Source organism: Pristiophorus japonicus, unplaced genomic scaffold (assembly GCF_044704955.1).
Source record: "Pristiophorus japonicus isolate sPriJap1 unplaced genomic scaffold, sPriJap1.hap1 HAP1_SCAFFOLD_288, whole genome shotgun sequence".
In the NCBI taxonomy this organism is placed as follows: Eukaryota; Metazoa; Chordata; class Chondrichthyes; family Pristiophoridae; genus Pristiophorus; species Pristiophorus japonicus.
The window spans coordinates 398,403-416,299 of NW_027252646.1; the positions used below are offsets into that span (position 1 = coordinate 398,403).

General features: G+C 53.3%; 5 non-coding genes across 5 annotated transcripts; all 5 read right to left on the reverse strand.

The window, feature by feature from the left end:
- Positions 1-3,746: 3,746 nt before the first annotated feature.
- On the reverse strand, positions 3,747-3,819 carry trnat-agu (transfer RNA threonine (anticodon AGU)). Its single transcript has one exon. It is a non-coding gene; the product is annotated as a tRNA-Thr (tRNA).
- A 1,199-nt stretch (positions 3,820-5,018) lies between these two features.
- On the reverse strand, positions 5,019-5,091 carry trnat-ugu (transfer RNA threonine (anticodon UGU)). Its single transcript has one exon. It is a non-coding gene; the product is annotated as a tRNA-Thr (tRNA).
- A 2,692-nt stretch (positions 5,092-7,783) lies between these two features.
- trnat-agu (transfer RNA threonine (anticodon AGU)) lies at positions 7,784-7,858 on the reverse strand. Its single transcript has one exon. It is a non-coding gene; the product is annotated as a tRNA-Thr (tRNA).
- A 7,929-nt stretch (positions 7,859-15,787) lies between these two features.
- trnat-agu (transfer RNA threonine (anticodon AGU)) lies at positions 15,788-15,860 on the reverse strand. The gene has a single exon. It is a non-coding gene; the product is annotated as a tRNA-Thr (tRNA).
- An 884-nt stretch (positions 15,861-16,744) lies between these two features.
- On the reverse strand, positions 16,745-16,817 carry trnat-ugu (transfer RNA threonine (anticodon UGU)). Its single transcript has one exon. It is a non-coding gene; the product is annotated as a tRNA-Thr (tRNA).
- Between the last annotated feature and the right edge of the window lie 1,080 nt (positions 16,818-17,897).

Here is a 17,897-nt window from a genome sequence, read left to right on the forward strand (position 1 = left end):
GGGCGACAGAGCACAATGACCCAAGCTGATCCCGATTCAGGCAAAGCTGGGCACCTACACCAAGGAACTGAGACCAGTTATTGGTAGTGCGGGCATAAGGGTATCCCATGAGGGAGCGGTGCGCGATTTACCTCTGTGGATTGTTTCAGGTGATGGGCCAATGCTGCTTGGTAGAAGGTGGATGGGGAAGATTCGATGGAACTGGGAAGACCTCTGTGTACCTTCTCTGGCGAACAACCTCTCCCCTTGCTCAAAGGCTGAGCAAGCCCCCCACCTTCAGCTGAACCAGGCGTCGAAGTGCAGATCCATTTGCAGACCCCCGAGGCACAGGCCGCTCGTCGCGACCACCAGGAGGCGAAGGTCAACCGAGCAGCGGTTACAGACGGAGGGTACCCAGCACCCGAAGCCGACGACCTCTTGGCGGCGACGGAAGAGGCTCCAGGTCGACCAAGCGGAGTGGGGCTCCGGCCGAAACCATCCGAATGTGTCTTCCCGACGCCAGAGGCGGGAATCCCTGGGGAGGAAGATGGCGGCAGTCGAGAGAAGCGTCCAGACCACGGGTCGAGAGAAACGTCCAGACCACGGGATGTGGCCGCAACGGAACAGAGGCATGTGTTGGCCAGCGAGGAAGGCCACTGGGTTTGGGGCAAAGGTAAAGGGGGGGGCCGCTGAGAAGGCCAGGAACCCACTATGTTCCAATAAGTTGTTTGCACTGTGGAACCCATGTGAGCGTTCTTTCGCGGCCAATGGTGTACTATCATATGGGGTCGGGGGTACGTTAAAACAAGCCAAAGTAGCGGGCAAACACCAATCGGTCGTATATGTATCTGACAAAGTACTTGTAGGAAGTGATGTGTTATCACACGAGGTCGGGAGTGTTGTACACCAAGCCAAAGTAGCGGGCGAGCCCTAACCGGTTGTATATGTATCTAACAGTTGTATCTGTATCGGTGCTGTGACCACAACTGTTTACAATATACACAGATGACCTGGAAGAGGGGACAGAGTGTAGTGTAACAAAATTTGCGGATGACACTAAGATTAGTGGGAAAGCGGGTTGTGTAGAGGACACAGAGAGGCTGCAAAGAGATTTAGATAGGTTAAGCGAGTGGGCTAAGGTTTGGCAGATGGAATACAATGTCGGAAAGTGTGAGGTCATTCACCTTGGGAAAAAAAACAATAAAAGGGAATATTATTTGAATGGGGAGAAATTACAACATGCTGCAGTGCAGAGGGACCTGGGGGTCCTTGTGCATGAAACTCTTTTGAGAAATGCTACCAACCGGTTTCCAAACATGGTCTGTTGGCGTGTTAAGGTCAACGTGATAACCACTACACTACGGAAACGTTGTTCCAAAAAGTTAGTTTGCAGGTGCAGCAGGTAATCAGGATGGCGAATGGAATGTTGGCCTTCATTGCGAGAGGGATGGAGTACAAAAGCAGGGAGGTCCTGCTGCAACTGTACAGGGTATTGGTGAGGCCGCACCTGGAGTACTGCGTGCAGTTTTGGTCACCTTACTTAAGGAAGGATATACTGGCTTTGGAGGGGGTACAGAGACGATTCACTCGGCTGATTCCGGAGATGAGGGGGTTACCTTATGATGATAGATTGAGTAGACTGGGTCTTTACTCGTTGGGAGTTCAGAAGGATGAGGGGTGATCTTATAGAAACATTTAAAATAATGAAAGGGATAGACAAGATAGAGGCAGAGAGGTTGTTTCCACTGGTCGGGGAGACTAGAACTAGGGGGCACAGCCTCAAAATACGGGGGAGCCAATTTAAAACCGAGTTGAGAAGGAATTTCTTCTCCCAGAGGGTTGTGAATCTGTGGAATTCTCTGCCCAAGGAAGCAGTTGAGGCTAGCTCATTGAATGTATTTAAGTCACAGATAGATAGATTTTTAACCAATAAGGGAATTAAGGGTTACGGGGAGCGGGCGGGTAAGTGGAGCTGAGTCCACGGCCAGATCAGCCATGATCTTGTTGAATGGCGAAGCAGGCTCGAGGGGCTAGATGGTCTTCTCCTGTTCCTAATTCTCATGTTCTTATGTTCTTATAAGTGTTCGTAGCAAGTGATGTGTTACCACACGAGGTCGGGAGTGTTGTACACCAAACCAAAGTAGCGGGCGAGCCCCAACCGGTTGTACATGTATCCTATAAGTTACCCAAGGCAGTAGCCTGCGTTCATGGGGCAAAAGAGAAGCACCAACAGGGGTCCAAATATGTGCCCGAGTCAGACAAGCTGCCCATCCCACAGTTTCGGGAGAGCAGAGGCACATTATCAAGGCTTTGTATGGAATATGTCTAACACTGTCTGTGCTCTGTAACATGATCCGCCACGGGCCAGGCACTGAGAATGGCGCTGATGCCCTCAGTTGACCAACCTTGCCCACCCCCCCTGGGGTGGAAACGGCGCAGCCCACAGACCTGCTCGTTGTTACGGAAGTGCGAGAAAGCGATGGGTCCACCGTAAGGGCCCCCTCAGTTTAGGCCCTGGACCAGCCAGGGTCCCACATTACCGCCTGCTCACGGCGAACCGCCAGACGGGAGTGTTGCAGCTTATCCGTCGCAAAGACGTAATGCTCATCCCATCAGATTGCCCCCCCCCCCCTGTGGGGCAAACCCTGCAACGTGTTACAAAGAAAGGCAGGGAGGCTACACACAGTCGGTGTTGCGGGAACCTCCGTACTACGTCCCAGGATCCACGGGGGACCACACGGCCTCCCGCTACCACTGAAAGTCTCAGGGCCGTATCGGCCCATCCTGGGCTCTCCAGGCCTTAGGGTCAGCGACAATAGTCCGCAGCGGGCAGCCCAGATCACCAAGCCGAGCTCCACACGTGTCGCGGGAGACTCCCTACAGACCCTGGCTGTCCCGGGTTGCTACGCAGTCACCGGACAGAGTCGCTCAGGACCGAGCCTTCCGTCTGCTATCAGCAGAGAATGTACCACGATCGTACGGCCCCCCTCCACGCCACATCAGAATAAGTGACGTGGACAATATTCAGGGCCCCCAGATGGGGCCGAGAGCACTGTGTGAGACAAAGAGGGGAATGGAGTGTGTGTGTGTGTGTGATGAAAATGGAGTGTTTGGTTGTGAAACCATGTACTGAGCAAACGCAGAAAGCGTTTGGACCAGACCAGACTGCAAACTATCGATAAGCAGGCCACCATTGTGAAAGGACCTGGCCACGTCTGTCCCATCACACCAGGCACTCGGCCGGGCAGCAACGTTCCGACCAACTCACCCAGGCCAGGAATTCAAATCAGGTGATCGACCCGGGGACACAGGGCGTCATATCGCCTCAACTTGCAAATAACTGGTACATAAGCCTTTGGAGGGGGCGTGGGGGGGGGTAGTGATGTTATGTATGCTCCTAAACCTCACCAATATGTCAGACTTGCCACTAGGGGGCACACCTGTGGGAGGCCTAAGGGTCACTTGTGCACCCTGGGACAAGCAGGTACATAAGGTGATCCACCATGCTGCTTCCCCACTCTGGGGTCTCAATAAAGAGACCAAGGTCATAATAGTTTCAGCTCACGATACAGTCCCGTGGATTTATTCTGAACATAACAGTGATGGGGAGGGCAGAGAGAGATTTGGAAGGGAAGAGAGAGTGTGAGGGAGACAAGGGGAGGAGAGGGGAGCCTGTTGTTCCAGGGTCGGTCTCAGAGCTGGTTAATATTTATAATTAAAGCCCTTGTTAATTGACGGTGAATTTAATAAATAAGCTGATCTTGAGTAGACCCCAGTGAGATTTGAACTCACGACCCCTGGTTTACTAGACCAGTGCTCTAACCCCTGAGCTATGGAGCCACCTGCTCTGGGAAAGACAGGGGAAGGAGGAGGAAAGAGAGGGGAAGGGAAAAGAGAGAGTGGAAGGAGTGAGAGAGAGGGGGAAGGGGAACGAGAGGGAGGGAAAGGAGTGAGAGGCGGAAAGGGGAAAGAGAGTGTGGAAGGAGTGAGAGAGGAAGGGAAGGGGAAAGAAAGGGAGCAGAAGGGGAGAGAGAGGGGAAGGGGAGAGAGAGAGAGAGAGTGTGGAAGGGAGGGAGAGAGGCGAGAGGAGAAAGAGGGGGAAAGGGGAGAGAGAGTGTGGAAGGGAGGGAGAGAGTGGAATGAGTGAGAGGGGGAGGGGAAGAGAGGGGAGGAGTGAGAGAGGGAAGGGGACAGAGAGGGAAGGGAGACAGGGAGGAAGGGAGAGGGGGCAAGGGAGTGGTGTGGCAGGGGAAAGAGGGAGAAAAGGGGAAGGAGTGAGAGAAATAGTGGAAGGAATGAGGTGGAGGGGAAGGAAGAGAGAGGGGTAAGGAGTGAGAGAGAGAGGGGGGAAGGAATGAGATGGAGGGGAAGGAAGAGAGAGGGGGAAGGAGTGAGAGAGAGAGGGGGAAGGAATGAGATGGAGGGGGAAGGGGAGACATGGAGGAAGAGAGAGAAGGGAAGGGGAGAGAGAGGGGCAGAGGAGAGATGGGAACGGGAAAGTGAGGGAGAAGGGGAGAATCTGAAAAGAAAGGGAAAAGGCAGAGACAGAGGAGGCAGGGGAGGAGAGAGAGGGAAAGAGAGAGTGAAAAGGCAGAACGGGAGGGGGAGAGAGGGTGGAGAGAGTGGGTAGGGGAATGAGGGGGAGGGGAGAGAGAGGGAAGATAGAGGAGGAAGGAGAGAGAGGGAAGGAGTGCGCGGTGAATGAAAGTGGGAGAGAGGGGAAGTGGAGAGCGAGAAAAGGGAAGGGTTAGAGAGAGGCGGGAAGGGGAATGCGAGAGTGGAGGACTGGGAAAGAGACGTGAAGGGGAAAGGGAGAGAGAAAGAGGGGCGAGGGGAAAGAGAGAGAGAGAGAGAGAAAGGATGGGGGAGAGAGGGCGAGGGGAGTCTGTGAGGGACAGGGAAAGCTCGATAGCGGAAAAAGATGCAGAACGGGAAGGGAGAGAGATATTACTGGAGACAAAAGCTCCAGGATCAGTCTCAAAGCTGTTCAATGCCCTTGTTAATTGAGGGTAAATTTAAATATTGAGTTAACTTTGAGAAGGCCCCAGTGAGATTTGAACTCACGACTCCTGGTTCACAAGACCAGTGCTCTAACCTCTGAGCTATGGAGCCTCCTGTTTTAGGAGCTACAGGGGAAGGAACAGGAAAGAGAGGGAGGGGAGAGAGAGGGAGACGGAGTGAGAGAGAGAGGAATGGGAGAGAAGGAGAGGGGGAGGGGAGAGATGGGAAGGGGAGAGAGATGGAAAGACAAGAGAGGGAGGAGGCAGGGGAGAGAGAAAGGAAGGGGAGAGAGAGAGGGCGAAGGGAAGAATCTGAAAAGAATGGTAAAGAGAGAGAGTGGAGGGAGGGGGGGAGAGTGAAAAAGCAGAGGGGGAAAGGGAGAGAGGGGGGAGAGAGGGGGAGGGGAGAGAGAGGCAAGATAGATGAGGAAGGAGAGAGAGGGGAAGGAGTGGGGGGAGAATGACAGTCGAGAGGAAAGGGGAGAGAGAGAGAGGGGAAGGGGAGTAAGCGAGGGGAGTGGTAATGTGGGAGGGGAAGGGGAGAGAGAGAAGGGGAGGGGGAAAGAGCGGGGACAAAGAGAGAGAGTTAAGGGGGGGAGAGAGAGCGGAAGGACTGAGAGAGGAAAGGGGAGAGAGAAGAATAGATGGTTCTGTTGTGTATCTGTAAAGCATGTACTCCCATCTTCCACCACCAGGGAGTGCATCCCCTGAAGTCCCAAGGGATCCCAGCATCCTTGTATCGAAGCCGACCCCGAAGGCCTGTTCCTCACTCTGGAGTGTCTTAATAAAGACTGAGGTCATTGGAAGAGGAGAGGAGAGCCTGTTGCTCCAGGGTTGGTCTCAGAGCTGGTTAATGTTTAAAATTAAAGCCCTTGTTAATTGACGGTGAATTTAATAAATAAGCTAATTTTGAGTCGGCCCCAGTGAGATTTGAACCCACGACCCCGGTTTACAAGGCATGGGTCAGTGAGCACAGTGGGACTCGGTGCGAGTTTAGACACGGGGTCAGCGAGCACAGGGGCTGATAGGTGAGCGGGACGCGGTGCGAGTTAGGACATGGGGTGATGGGTGAGCGGGACTCGGTGCGAGTTAGGACACGGGGCAGCGAGCACAGGGAGTGATGGGTGAGCGGGACTCGGTGCGAGTTAGGACACGGGGCAGTGAGCACAGGGGGTGATGGGTGAGTGGGACTGGGTGCGAGTTAGGACACGGGGCAGTGAGCACAGGGGGTGATGGGTGAGCGGGACTCGGGGTCAGCGAGCACAGGGGGTGATAGGTGAGCGGGACGCGGTGCGAGTTGGGACATGGGGTGATGGGTGAGCGGGACTCGGTGTGAGTTAGGACACAGGGCAGTGAGCACAGGGGGTGATGGGTGAGCGGGACTCGGTGCGAGTTAGGACACGGGGCAGTGAGCACAGGGGGTGATGGGTGAGCGGGACTCGGTGCGAGTTAGGACACGGGGTGATGGGTGAGCGGGACTCGGTGTGAGTTAGGACACAGGGCAGTGAGCACAGTGGGTGATGGGTGAGCGGGACTCGGTGTGAGTTAGGACACGGGGTGATGGGTGAGCGGGACTCGGTGCGAGTAAGGACACGGGGTGATGGGTGAGCGGGACTCGGTGCGAGTAAGGACACGGGGTGATGGGTGAGCGGGACTGGGTGCGAGTAAGGACACGGGGGCAGCGAGCACAGGGGGTGATGGGTGAGCGGGACTCGGTGCGAGTAAGGACACGGGGGCAGCGAGCACAGGGGGTGATGGGTGAGTGGGACTCGGTGTGAGTTAGGACACGGGGGCAGCCGCGTTTTAGATCACCTCTAGTTTACATCGGGTCGAATGTCGGAAGAAGTGAGAGAGATGGGGAAGGGGAGGAGCGAAACAGGAAAGGATCGAAATGCAGAATGGGGAAGGCAGAATGAGATTTGAGGTGGAGAGAAAGTGTAACAGATATGAGCCTGTTGATCAGGGTCAGTCCCGGAGCTGTTTAATATTGATAATTAAAGTTGTTGTTAATTGATGTTAAATTTAAACACTGAGCAGACCCCTGGAGATTTGAACCCATGACTTCTGGTTTATTAGACCAGTGCTCTAACCCCTGAGCTATGGAGACAGGGGAAGGAGCAGGAAAGAGAGGGGAAGGGGAGAGAGAGAGTGGAAGGAGTGAGAGATGGGGGAAAGGGGAAAGAGAGGGAGGAGAAGGGAAAAGAGAGGGAAGGAGTGAGAGAGAGGGAAGGGGAGACAGTGAGGAAGAGAGGGAGGTGGGGACAGAGAGGCAGGGGATGGAGAGAGAGAGTGTGGAAGGAGAGAGAAAGGGTAAGGAGTGGGAGAGAGTGGGAGGGGAAGAGGATGGGAGGGCAGGGAAGGGGAAAGAGAGGGAAGGAAACGGGAGAGATTGGGGAAGGGGAGAGAGTGGGGAAGGAGAGAGAGTGGGAAGGGGGGAGAGAGAGTGGGAAGGGGGAGAGAGAGGGGAAGGGGAAGGGGGGAGAGAGGGGAACGGGGGAGAGAGGTGAAGGGGAGAGAGAGAGGGGAAGGGGGGATAGAGGGGGGAAGGGGAGAGAGGGGGGAAGGGGAGAGAGAGGGGGGAAGGGGAGAGAGTGAGGAATGAGTGATAAAGAGAAATGGGGAAAGCGAGAGAGTGGGAACGAGTAAAAAGAGGCAGAATGTGCAGTGATGGGGAAAACAGGGAGAAGGGAAAAGGATGCAAACAGAGAATCTGTTGTTCCAGGGTCAGTCTCTGAGCTGTTTAATATTTATAATTAAAGCCCTTGTTAATTGATGGTGAATTTAAATACTGAGCTAATTTTGAGTATGCCCAGTGAGATTTGAACCCACGACCCCTGGTTTACTAGACCAGTGCTCTAACCCCTGAGCTATGGAACCACCTGCCCTGGGCTGTGGGTCATTCCCCAGTTAGTGCTGTGTGTTTGAAGAATGAGGAGGGGTCAGTGAAACGCTCAGATTGTGTCTCATCCCCCAGACTCTATCTCTCCTTTTCTGTGCCTGGCCTGTGGCGGATGGTGTAGTTGTATGTGGACAACGTGAGCGCCCATCTCTGGATGCGGGCCGATGCAGTCATATTTATCCCTTTATTTTCAGAAAGGAGGGATATAAGTGGCTTATGGTCGATTTCCAATTCGAATTTGAGCCCGAACAGATATTGATGCATTTTCTTTACCCCGTAAACACACACTAACGCTTCTCTCTCGATCATACTGTAGGTCCTCTCGGCCTTAGACAGACTTCTGGTTACATAAGCAACTGGTTGCAATTTCCCAAATTGATTCGCTTGTTACAATACACACCCGACCCCGTACGACGACGCATCACATGCTCGTACCAAACGTTTACATGGATCGTACAACACAAGCAATTTGTTTGAACATGACAGCTTCCTAGCTTTCTCAAAGGCATTTTCTTGGCTTTTACCCCAGACCCATTCATCTCCCTTACGCAGTGGAGGGTGCAGGGGTTCTAACAATGTGACAAGACCCGGTAAGAAGTTACCAACATAGTTCAGGAGTCCTAGAAACGACCACAGCTCCGTCACGTTCCGTGGTCTCGGTGCCTTCTCGATTGCCCCCGTCTTCGAATCGGTGGGCCTGATGCCGTCCGCCGCGATTCTTCTCCCCGGGAACTCCACTTCAGGCACCGGGAAAACGCACTGCGAGCATTTCAGCCTGAGCCCCACACGATTAAGCCGACTAAGGAGCTCCTCCACGTTCTGCAAATGCTCGACGGTGTCCCGACCTGTAACCAAGATGTCGTCCTGGAAGACCACGGTGCACGGGACCCACTTCAGCAAGCTTTCCGTGTTCCTCTGGAATATCGCCGTGGCTGATCGAATCCCAAACGGGCATCTGTCGTAAACGAAAAGACCTTTGTGCGTGTTGAGGCAGGTGAGGCCTTTCGAAGATTCCACCAGCTCCTGCGTCATGTAGGCCGAGGTCAAGTCCGGCTTCGTGAATGTTTTCCCCCCCAACCAGCGTGACAAATAGGTCATCAGCCTTTGGTAGCGGGTATTGATCCTGCAGCGAGAAACGATTGATAGTTACTTTGTAATCACCACAGATTCTGACGGTGCCGTCTCCCTTGAGGATTGGAACGATCGGACTGGCCCACTCATTGAATTCGATCGGCGAAATGATGTCCTCTCGTTGCAGCCTGTCCAGCTCAATGTCCACCCTCTCTCTCACCATGTAAGGTACCGCTCTCACCTTGTGATGGATGGGTCGCGCCCCCGGAATTAAATGGATCTGCACTTTTGCTCCTTGGAACTTCCCGACGCCTGGTTCGAACAGCGAGGGGAACTTGCTTAGGACCTGGGCACATGAGGTGTCGTCGACGGATGTATCTTTCCCAGCCAGCTCCTGCCGAACAGCGTGGGGCCATCGCCCGGTACCACCCACAGTGGTAAATCGTGCACCGCTCCATCGTAGGAGATCTTTCCGGTAGCACTGCCGATTACGGGAATCAGTTCCTTTGTGTACGTTCTAAGTTTGGTTCAAATGGGAGTCAGGACTGGCCTTGAAGCCTTGTTGCACCACAACTTATCGAAAGTCTTTTTGCTCATTATGGACTGGCTCGCGCCCGTGTCCAGCTCCATGGACACCGGGAGCCCATTTAATTCAACCTTCAGCATTATCGGGGGACACTTTGTGGTAAATGTGTGCACCCCATATACCTCTGCCTCCTCGGTCTGAGGCTCTGGTTCGTCATGATCCGCTGTGGATCTGTCCTCCTCTGCAACAAGGTGGTTTGCAGGATTAGCAGTGTTTGCAGCTCGCCTGCACATACGTTGGAGGTGTCCCATTGTTCCACAGCCCTTGCAAACGTACCCTTTGAAGCGGCATGAATGGAATCAGTGATCACCCCCGCAGCGCCAACAAGGTGTTAATGGCCTTGTATTCATCACCCTTGATGGCGGACTCTGAGTCATCTGTTGACGTGCAGCTACTGGCGTGTAAGTCCTGCCATGTACATTTCGATTCGAAAACAACGTTACTTTGTTCACAGTACTTGTAGCAGCACTAGTGTGCTGGGAAATTTGTTTGGTATTGTCACTGGTGGCGATAAACGCCTGGGCTATCGCTATGGCTTTACTCAAGGTTGGGGTCTGTACAGTCAAAAGTTTGTGAAGTATTACTTCATGGCCAATGCCAAGTACAAAGAAGTCCCTGAGCATATGGTCCAAGTGTCCTTCAAATTCGCAATGTCCTGCAATGCCCCTTAGCTCGGTGACATAGCTCGCCACTTCCTGGCCTTCAGACCTCTTGTACGTGTAGAACCGATACCTCGCCATCAGAACACTTTCCTTCAGGTTCCGATGCTCCCGGACCAGTGTGCACAACTCATCGTACGATTTCTCTGTGGGTTTTGTTGGAGCGAGCAGGATTGTCATGAGGCCATATGTTGATGGCCCACAAACGGTGAGGAGGATCGCCCTTGGTTTGGCAGTGCTCGCTTCTTCTTCCAACTCGTTGGCCACAAAGTATTCCTCAAGTCGTTCCACGAAGGTTTCCCAAACTACTCCCTTCGAAAATTTCTCCAGGATGCTCACAGTTCTCCGCATTGTTGCATTGGGGTTCGTCATCTGTATCTCGTCGCCTGTTGTTATGTCTTGAAAAAAGTGTCAGACTAGATGCTGCAAGCTCAAAGTAAGTGTGACCGTAGTCCTTTAGTGCAGATCTCAGAATGCCTCTCCAGCCTGTGTGGCCTCGTTATATACAGGTGCTCCCAAGGGATTGTGGGCTCCCTTTGGACTCTGGGGGATAAGCCCTATGGTGGTTAGACATGGTAATTACAGGTTTACATACATAACAGAAGGAGTGAGAGAGAGGAGGAAGGGGAGAGAGTGGGGAAGGAGAGAGAGTGGGGAAGCAGTGAGAGAGAGGGGGAAGGGGAAAGAGTGGGGAAGGAGTGAGAGAGGGAGGAAGAGAGAGGGTAAGGGGAGAGAGAGGGGAGGGGAAAGAGAGAGAGGAGAAGGGGAGAGAGTGGGGAAGGGGAGAGAGAGGGAGGAAGAGAGAGGGAAAGGGGAGAGAGAGGGGAGGGGAAAGAGAGGGAGGAGAAGGGGAGAGAGTGGGGAAGGGGAGAGAGAGGGAGGAAGAGAGAGGGAAAGGGGAAATAGAGGGAGGGAAAGGGGAGATAGAGGGAGGGGACGGGGAGAGAGAGAGAGTGGAAGGGGGAGCGAGTGGGGAAGGTGTGAGTGAGGGAAGGGGAGAGAGGGGGAAGGAGAGAGGGTGAGGTGAGGGAAGGGGAAGGAGGGAGAGGGGAATGAGTGAGAGACGGGGAAAACGAGATAGCGGGAAAGGGAGAGAGGGGTAAAAAGATGTAGTACGGGTCGTGATGGGGAAGGGAGAGAGGGATTTGGAAGGGGAGAGAGTGTGTAAGAGAGACGAGAAGAGGAGAGAGGAAAGGGAGAGAGAAAAGTGAAGGAGTGAGAGAGAGGGGGGAAGGAGCGAGAGAGAGGGTAACGAGTGTGTAAGAGCGGGAAGGGGAGAGAGAGAGGGAGGAGAAAGGGGAGAAGGCAGAGGGTGAGAGAGGGGAATGAGTGAGAGATGGGGAAAACAAGATAAAAATGTAGAACAGGTTGTGTAGATGTGGAGGGCAGAGAAAGATTTGGAGCCTCTGCCTCCTCGGTCTGAGGCTCTGGTTCATCGTGTTCCGCCGTGGATCTGTCGTCCTCTGCAACATGATGGTTTGCAGGATTAGCAGGGTTTGCAGCTCGCCTGCACATACGTTGGAGGTGTCCCATTGTTACACAGCCCTTGCAAACGTATCCTTTGAAGCGGCATGAATGGAATCGATGATCACCAAGACCACCACAACCTCTGTCGTCGAGCTACAGTACGCGGACGACACCTGAGTCTGCGCACATTCAGAGGCTGAACTCCAGGATATAGTCAATGTATTTACTGAGGCGTACGAGAGCTCGGGCCTTACACTAAACATCCGTGAGACAAAGGTCCTCCACCAAACTGTCCTCGCCGCACAGCACTGCCCCCCAGTCAGCAAGATCCACGCGTGGCCCTGGACAACGTGGACCTTTCCCCAAACCTCGGGAGCCTCCTATCAACAAGGGCTGACATTGACCACCAGATCCAACACCGCCTCCAGTGCGCCAGTGCAGCCTTCGGCCGCCTGAGGAAAAGAGTGTTTGAAGACCAGGCCCTCAAATCTACCACCCAGCTCATGGTCTACAGGGCTGTAGTAATAGCCGCCCTCCTGTATGGCTCAGAGACATGGACCATGTACAGCGGACAGCTCAAGTCGCTGGAGAAATACCACCAACGATGTCTCCGCAAGATCCTACAAATGCTGGTAAATATTTTCTGCACCCTCTCTAACAGGCTTGAGGGGCCGAATGGCAGAGACAGAGAGAGACAGAAAAAGAGAGAGAGAGACGTAAAGGGCAGAGAGAGAGACAGAGCGACTGGCAATGAGAGGGGGGGAAATAGAAAGTGTGAATGAAGGGAAAGGCAGAAGCGGAGAGATAGAGAGAAGAATAAAGGAGTGAGAAAGATTGGTGAAGGGGGCAAATAGGAATCTGTTGTTTCTGGGTTGGTTACAGAGCTGTTTAATATTTATTATTAAGACTCTTGTTAATTGACAGTGAGTTTAAATACTGAGCTAATTTTGAGTCGGCCCCACTGAGATTTAAACTCACAACCCCTGGTTTACCAAACCAGGGCTTTAACCCCTGAGCTTTGGAGCTACCTGTTTTGGCATGTGGGTCATTCCCCAGTTAGTGCTGTGTATCAATCTCTGTTTTGTTCTATCTATCTGTCTGTCTGTCTGTCTGTCTATCTATCTATCTATCTATCTGTCTGTCTATCTATCTATCTATCTACTGTCTGTCTGTCTGTCTGTCTATCTATCTATCTATCTATCCGTCTATCTATCCGTCTATCTATCTATCTATCGATCAGGGGTCAAACACATCGCTGAGGGATGCATTATGGGTAAAAACCCCAACTGGTTCATTTTACCCTTCATCACATCCTGGGAATAAAGCAGGAAGTGTGAAATATCGGGTTATATACGGGTGGCTCTGAGACTGGGTGATTCATCCCTGAACAATCATAACAACACAAGAAATAGGAGCAGGAGTGAGAGAGAGAGCCAGAGACAGATAGACTGAGAGATTGGGGCAGAGTGTGACTGAGTTGCCTTGGGATGTTTTACTACGTGAAAGACCCGATATATCGATGTTGAGAGGTGAATATTGAAGAGACGGAGGCAGGAGTCTGGGGGATGAGACACAATCTGAGCGTTTCACTGACCCCTCCTCATTCTTCAAACACACAGCACTAACTGGGGAATGACCCACAACCCAGGGCAGGTGGTTCCATAGCTCAGGGGTTAGAGCACTGGTCTAGTAAACCAGGGAGCGTGGGTTCAAATCTCAATTGGACTTACTCAAAATTGGATCATAATTTCAATTCATTGTCAATTAACAGGAGCTTTTAACTATAAATATTAAACAGCTCCCAGACTGACCATGGAATCTTTTTGTCCACGTTAAAAGATGACCACATTTAAAAAGAACTTGAAGTGCTGTAACCCACAGACCTCGAGCTGGAAAGTGGGATGAGGCTGGGTTGCTCTTGGCCGGCCGGCGTGGATACGATGGGCCGAATGGGATTATGCCTCTCCCTTACTCTTTTTCCTTCTCACTCAATCTCTCAACCTGACTTTCTCTTTCTCTCTCACTCTTTGTCTCTAACATCATCAGCATCGGTGTGATATATTCACAGGGCACAGCACACACAGCTTCCTAACATGGCGCGCAGCACTCTCGGAAGTCTCCGGAAACCCGCCGAATTCTGTTTATTATTAACTCTACACTTGCAGTACACAATACGTCGACATTCGCAATGTGGAGCTACAAACATTACAAGCTGACAGACATTGCAAGAGGCAGTCCCTCGGAATCGAGGAAGACTTGCTTCCACTCTTAAAATGAGTTCCCCTTTATCCACCCTGTTGGTCACATCCTCAAAGAATTCCAGCAACTTAGTCAAACATGACTTCCCCTTCATAAATCCATGCTGACTCTGCCTGACCGAATTATGCTTTTCCCAATGGCCTGCTCCTGAAGGAGTGAGAGGAGAGAGGGGGAAGGGGGGAGAGGGGGAAGGGGGGAGAGGGGGAAGGGGGGAGAGGGGGAAGGGGGGAGAGAGGGAAGGGGAGAGAGGGAGAAGGGGGGAGAAGTGCAGATCCATTTGCAGACCCCCGAGGCACAGGCCGCTCATCGCGACCACCAGGAGGCGAAGACCAACCGAGCAGCGGTTACAGACGGAGGGTACCCAGCACCCGAAGCCGACGACCTCTTGGCGGCGACGGAAGAGGCTCCAGGTCGACCAAGCGGAGCGGGGCTCCGGCCGAAACCATCCGAATGTGTCTTCCCGACGCCAGAGGCGGGAATCCCTGGGGAGGAAGATGGCGGCAGTCGAGAGAAGCGTCCAGACCACGGGTCGAGAGAAACGTCCAGACCACGGGATGTGGCCGCTACGGAACAGAGGCATGTGTTGGCCAGCGAGGAAGGCCACTGGGTTTGGGGCAAAGGTAAAGGGGGGGGCCGCTGAGAAGGCCAGGAACCCACTATGTCCCAATAAGTTGTTTGCACTGTGGAACCCATGTGAGCGTTCTTTCGCGGCCAATGGTGTACTATCATATGGGGTCGGGGGTACGTTAAAACAAGCCAAAGTAGCGGGCAAACAACAACCGGTCGTATATGTATCTGACAAAGTACTTGTAGCAAGTGATGTGTTATCACATTACCGCCTGCTCACGGCGAACCGCCAGACGGGAGTGTTGCAGCTTATCCGTCGCAAAGACGTAATGCTCATCCCATCAGATTGCCCCGCCCCCTGTGGGACAAACCCTGCAACGTGTTACAAAGAAAGGCAGGGAGGCTACACACAGTCGGTGGTGCGGGAACCTCCGTACTACGTCCCAGGATCCACGGGGGACCACACGGCCTCCCGCTACCACTGAAAGTCTCAGGGCCGTATCGGCCCATCCTGGGCTCTCCAGGCCTTAGGGTCAGCGACAATAGTCCGCAGCAGGCAGCCCAGATCACCAAGCCGAGCACCACACGTGTCGCGGTAGACTCCCTACAGACCCCGGCTGTCCCGGGTTGCTACGCAGTCACCGGACAGAGTCGCTCAGGACCGAGCCTTCCGCCTGCAGAAAGCGTTTGGACCAGACCAGACTGCAAACTATCGATAAGCAGGCCACCATTGTGAAAGGACCTGGCCACGTCTGTCCCATCACACCAGGCACTCGGCCGGGCAGCAACGTTCCGACCAACTCACCCAGGCCAGGAATTCAAATCAGGTGATCGACCCGGGGACACAGGGCGTCATATCGCCTCAACTTGCAAATAACTGGTACATAAGCCTTTGGAGGGGGCGGGGGGGGAGTGATGTTATGTATGCACCTGAACCTCACCAATATGTCAGACTTGCCACTAGGGGGCACACCTGTGGGAGGCCTAAGGGTCACTTGTGCACCCTGGGACAAGCAGGTACATAAGGTGATCCACCATGCTGCTTCCCCACTCTGGGGTCTCAATAAAGAGACCAAGGTCACAATAGTTTCAGCTTCCGATACGGTCCCGTGGATTTATTCTGAACATAACAGTGATGGGGGTGGCAGAGAGAGATTTGGAAGGGGAGAGAGAGTGTGAGGGAGACAAGGAGAGGAGAGGGGAGCCTGTTGTTCCAGAGTCGGTCTCAGAGCTGGTTAATATTTCTAATTAAAGCCCTTGTTAATTGACGGTGAATTTAATAAATAAGCTGATTTTGAGTAGGCCCCAGTGAGATTTGAACTCACGACCCCTGGTTTACTAGACCAGTGCTCTAACCCCTGAGCTATGGAGCCACCTGCTCTAGGACAAACAGGGGAAGGAGCAGGAAAGAGAGGGGAAGGGAAAAGAGAGAGTGGAAGGAGTGAGAGAGAGGGGGAAGGGGAGACAGAGAAGGAAGGAGTGAGAGAGAGGGGGAAGGAGGGGGAAGAGGAAGAGAGGGAGGGAAAGGAGTGAGAGGGGGAAAGGGGAGAGAGAGTGTGGAAGGGAGGGAGAGAGTGTGGAAGGGAGGAAGAGAGTAGAAGGAGTGAGAGGGGGAGGGGAGGGGAGGAGGAGAGAGAGTGGAAGGAGTGAGAGAGGGGGAAGGGGAGAGAGATGGGGAGAGGAGAGATGGGAACGAGAAAGCGAGGGAGAAGGGGAGAATCTGAAAAGAAAGGGAAAAGGGAGAGACAGAGGAGGCAGGGGAGGAGAGAGAGGGGAGGGGAGAGGGAAAAGGCAGAGGGGGAAGGGGGAGAGTGGGTCGGGGAAGTGGGGGAGGGGAGAGAGAGGGAAGATAGAGGAGGAAGGAGAGAGAGGGAAGGAGTGCGCGGTGAATGAAAGTGAGAGAGAAGGGGAGAGAGGGGAAGTGGAGAGCGAGAAAAGGGAAGGGTTAGAGAGAGGCGGGAAGGGGAAGGTGATCATGGAGGAGTTGGAAAGAGAAGTGAAGTGGAAAGGGAGAGAGAAAGAGGGGCGAGGGGAAAGAGAGGGGACGGAGAGAGAGAGAGTGAAAGGATGGGGGAGAGAGGGGGAGGGGAGTCTGTGAGGGACGGGGAAAGCTCGATAGCGGGAAAAAGATGCAGAACGGGAAGGGAGAGTGATATTACTGGAGACAAAAGGAGATTGTTGCTCCAGGGTCAGTCTCAAAGCTGTTTAATAGCCTTGTTAATTGAGGGTGAATTTAAATATTGAGTTAACTTTGAGGAGGCCCCATTGAGATTTGAACTCATGACCCCTGGTTTACAAGACCAGTGCTCTAACCCCTGAGCTATGGAGCCTCCTGTTTGAGGAGTTACAGGGGAAGGAACAGGAAAGAGAGGGGAAGGGAAAAGAGAGCGTGGAAGGAGTGAGAGAGATGGGGAAGGGGAAAGAGAGGAAGGGGAGAGAGAGGGAGACAGAGTGAGAGAGAGAGGAATGGGAGAGAAGGAGAGGGGGAGGGGAGAGACGGGAAGGGGAGAGAGATGGGAAGATGAGAGAGGGAGGAGGCAGGGGAGAGAGAAAGGAAGGGGAGACAGAGAGGGTGAAGGGGAGAATCGGAAAAGAATGGTAAAGAGAGAGAGTGGAGGGAGGGGAGGGACGAGAGTGGAAGGGGAGAGGGAGAGTGAAAGGGAGAGTGAAAAAGCAGAGGGGGAAGGGGAGAGAGGGGGGAGAGAGGGGGAGGGGAGAGAAAGGCAAGATAGAGGAGGAAGGAGAGAGAGGGGAAGGAGTGGGGGGAGAATGACAGTAGAGAGGAAAGGGGAGAGAGAGAGAGGGAGGGGAAGGGGAGTGAGCGAGGGGAATGGTAATGTGGGAGGGGAAGGGGAGAGAGAGAGGGGGAGGGGGAAAGAGCAGGGAGGAAGAGATAGAGTTAAGGGGGGGAGAGAGAGCGGAAGGACTGAGAGAGGGAAGGGGAGAGAGAATAATAGATGGTTCTGTTGTGTATCTGTAAAGCATGCACTCCCATCTTCCACCACCAGGGAGCACATCCCCTGAAGTCCCAAGGGATCCCAGCATCCCTTGGGAGCACTGTATATAAGCCGGCCCCTAAGGCCTGTTCCTCACTCTGGAGTGTCTTAATAAAGACTGCGGTCACTGTTACTTTAACCTCCCTGTGTGCAGTCTCATCTGTGTTAGGAACACAACAGGTTCATTCTCTGGTTACCAACCAGTAACTAGTGGTGTGCCGCAGGGATCAGTGCTGGGACCCCAACTATTTACAATCTATATTAACCACTTGGAAGGAGGGACTGAGTGTAACGTAGACAAGTTTGCTGACAATACAAAGATGGGAGGAAAAGCAATGTGTGAGCAGGACACAAAAAATCTGCAAAAGGACATAGACAGGCTAAGTGAGTGGGCAAAAATTTGTCAGACGGAGT